Here is a 3,504-nt window from a genome sequence, read left to right as displayed (position 1 = left end):
AGGGGCAGGTAAACGCCGTCAGCTGAGACATCAGGCATTAAAGCCCATAACAGGGATTAGCCTATCACATACTTCCCAAGCTCACGATCAACACAGAGGAAAGTGGATAAAGGGAAGGTGAAATTTAATAGAGGGAGTGGAGGAAGAAAGACCTGGAACATTGGCTGGGGGAGAGGCAGGCGTGGGTGGGATGCGGTGGAGATCAATTTAGTTAAACAAGATGTCCTGGGAACTTCTTTTTTTTTTTTTTTTTTTTTTTTTTTAAGACACTGAAGCTTGTTTAGTCTTCCATTAAAACGAATAACATTTGAAAAATTCCTAAAGAAAACAGATGATATTCCATGTCATCATACACAACAGGAACCCAAAGATGCTACACACCATGTTCCCCCCACTCGCAGGGGCCCTCACTACTTGGAAACTCGACCGCTCTCTCTTCAAACTCAGGGTGAAGGACCAACCTCACTTCCTACCAGTGAACTTGGGCCTGGAAGGAGCCTGGCGGCTGCTCTGGCTCAGGCCCCCGGCTGCTGCTCTGGCTCAGGCCCCCTCTTCCTCATCGCTCACACCCTCTGCAGACGTGGGACCCAAGGTATTGACACTGAGCAGATGCTCCAGGACCTGCCACTTGCTGGTCTCCACGTAGGCCCAGGGACCCCACAGGAACTCGTAGCGGGCGGGGTCGCAGTGGGGCACCTGCCAGTACTCCAGGTAGCCCTCCTGCACCCACACTTTGGTGAGGAGCTCCCTGGGCTCTCCATAGATGCAGTGCTGCTTCCCTGCATACACCTCCATGATGCTGAGCAATTCCCAGACCTCCTCCTCAGGGGCGTGGTCACCGTACAGGGCGATCTGGCACAGAATCAGCACCAGGAGGCCGGCCTTGGGCATGCTCTGCCCATCGCTCAGCACTGCATCACAGGTGAGGCCCAGGGTGGGGACCAGGACGTAGGTGCACTCGCGGGGGTCCACCTCCTTCACGTCCACGCCAAACACCAGCTGCATGCACTTGGAGGCTCGGCTGAAGACCACGGGGAAGTGGTCCCGATGGTCACGGAGGACCATATTCAGCATCTCCGCCTTGGAGATCGGCTCCTTGGTGCGATACTTGAGGAGCAGGAACGCCACCAGGTCAGACTTCAGCACAGTAAGTGCCTCCTGGGGCAAAGACTCGGCATAGGCGGAGAAGGAGGGGGCGACGGGGGAGGAGGAGGACGAGGGGGATGCGGCCTCCTCCCCCGCAGCCCCGAACAGCTGCGCCTCCACCGGGCCCTGGGCCTGGACTGGGGCCTGAAGGTCTGCCTCAGGCTGGCGCAGCTCGCTCATCTCGACCAGGGGCCTGATGATTGGGGTCGGGCCGCAGACGGGAGTCTGGGCAGGGGTGACAGATACGGACCACGGGCAGGGCTCATCTGGAGGGGTGCCCTCGGGCCTCACAGGGGCGCTCCTCCTGGGCAGCCTGTCTCCTGCCAACCTTGACTCCTGGCACTGCCTGGGCCTCCTCTGCTCTGTGGCCTGAGGACACGTGCCTCAGACCTGGGCCTTCGCCTCCCAGTTCCTGGAGCCCCTTGACACCTCGCAGGACCTGGGATGCTCTCCCTGGGAACTTCTTAAGAGTGAGGGGTGGTGGAGGGTGGCAGTGTCAAGTCTATATTCTGTGTGCTTAAAATCATAAGATATCACGGCTGAAAGGGAGCTGAGAAGTTCGTCTCATTATGAGTGGTTTGAGAAACAATCACAATTCTCACTTGACCCCCTAGGACCTGATCCTGGAGCGCTCTGCAGAGAAAAGTTGCTCTGTTGTCAGTTAGCATGTATCCTTTCAGGTCTTTTCCTGTGCTTTTCCATGTATGAATGTGGACATACAGAAATCTACGTGTTTCTCTGGGTACACAGGAGGTTTGCACCTGCTGTAGCCTAAATGGAGTCAGCCTCTATGTGTTTTTTTGGCAACTTGCATTTTTCATCCAACAGTATATCCTGGAGATCATTTCATAGAAATATTTATAGAGCTACTTTGTCCTTTTTAATGTTCCCAGAGTACTCCATGGCATGAACACTCATTTGGATATTGGTTTGGCTGCTTTAACAAGACCACATAGCGGAGGTTTAAACAAGGCAGGAGGTATGGTTTTCATGTGAGAGCAGGTGGTGATCCAGGGGTGGGCAGCTCAGCTCCATCCCCTCTTCCAGGCACCCAGGCTGCTCCTGTCTTGTTGCCTCCAATACGTTGTCCCCATCTGCGTGGCAGAAGCTAGCTCACCACCCTTGAAAAGGGGAGCCTAGACCCTGGGAAGAGGAAAGAGGAAATGGAGGACAAGCAGTTCCCCTTTAAGTGTGTGATCCAGAAAATGCACCCATCACTGGCTATTTCTGTCTTGAGCTTTTGTCCTTGGCTGCAAGGGAGGCTGGGAAATGTAGTTTAGAGGTGCACGTTTGTGGGCCCTGCTAAGACCAAAAGAAAGGGCAATGGGCATCTGGCAACAATGACCACGATGACAGTCCTTTCCACTGTGTGTATGTATCTTCATTTCCTCAATCATTTCCCTGTGAGTGGATCTTTAGATTTATAAATGAAACCCTGAGGCTCAGGTGAGGTAGTGATCTGCCTGTGTTCTCACAGTGAGCTGGGCAGAACTCCGGTCTCCTGCCCCCAGTGCAGTGTTTTTTCTCAAGCAGTGTTTCCTGGCCAAGCCCTTGGTGCCCAGGGCAGCCTCCCCAGGGTTCTCTGGGAGAGCAGTCTTTAGGTGGTAGCGGGGAAGAGGTGGCCTGCAGGCAGGGAAGGCGCCTGTGCCCCTGCAGACTGACCCAGCAGACGGCTCCCCGACCTGCCCCGGGCTACAGCTGCCTGCCAGTCTAATGGTAGCCGGGCCTGGGCTTTGGTTGGGGCAGCCTGTCTGGTCAGATATCACAGCCAGGGAGACTGGCGCTTGTTTCGGCCTGGGTCCCAGGTCTCAGCTTGAGTCCAGAGTGGACACTCCTCTTGCAGCCAGCCAGGCCTCAACGGGACTTGGGCTTCTCCTCACTGCCTAGAAGCCGACGTGGCCTCACCTCAGAGAGTACCAGGGTGCATGGTGCCCCACGAGCTCCCCAAGGCACACCATGAGACTGCCTGGGCTGGGGGAGGTACCGCTCTCCTTAGCCTCATCCTGTGCTCCTTTGCACCGTCAACCCTGCCATCCTAGCACTGGGCTCGGAGGTTTGAAATAAGCCCTGGCAATGCGTCTGAAAGGGACGTGTGACAACTTGTACCATGGCCTGTCATGTTGGCTCTGACTGACAAATGCCGCGGGGAACGTGACAGAGCTCACAGCCGTAGTGAGCCCCGGGATCACGCGTAGAGGCAGCGCCGCCTCATGACCAGGTCCCAAGCCACACGCCCCTCCCCAGAGCTGGGATGGCTCTCACCCGCAGGTCACAGGCTGCCCGGCTCCTGTAGCACCCAGTTGGCTGGGTGGCGGGGGGAGCAGAGAGAAAAGGAGGGAGGAAAGAAGAGGGGAAAGA

General features: G+C 56.2%; 1 pseudogene across 1 annotated transcript; it reads right to left on the bottom strand.

The window, feature by feature from the left end:
- Positions 1–540: 540 nt before the first annotated feature.
- Positions 541–1,503, bottom strand: LOC309654722 (melanoma-associated antigen 1 pseudogene; annotated as a pseudogene). The gene has a single exon. The product of its transcript is annotated as a melanoma-associated antigen 1 pseudogene (transcript).
- Between the last annotated feature and the right edge of the window lie 2,001 nt (positions 1,504–3,504).

This window comes from Balaenoptera physalus (assembly GCF_965194825.1).
Source record: "Balaenoptera physalus genome assembly, chromosome: 2".
NCBI classification, from domain to species: Eukaryota; Metazoa; Chordata; class Mammalia; order Artiodactyla; family Balaenopteridae; genus Balaenoptera; species Balaenoptera physalus.
Note: the sequence above shows the minus strand (reverse complement) of the source record. Positions and strands in the feature narration are given on the sequence as shown.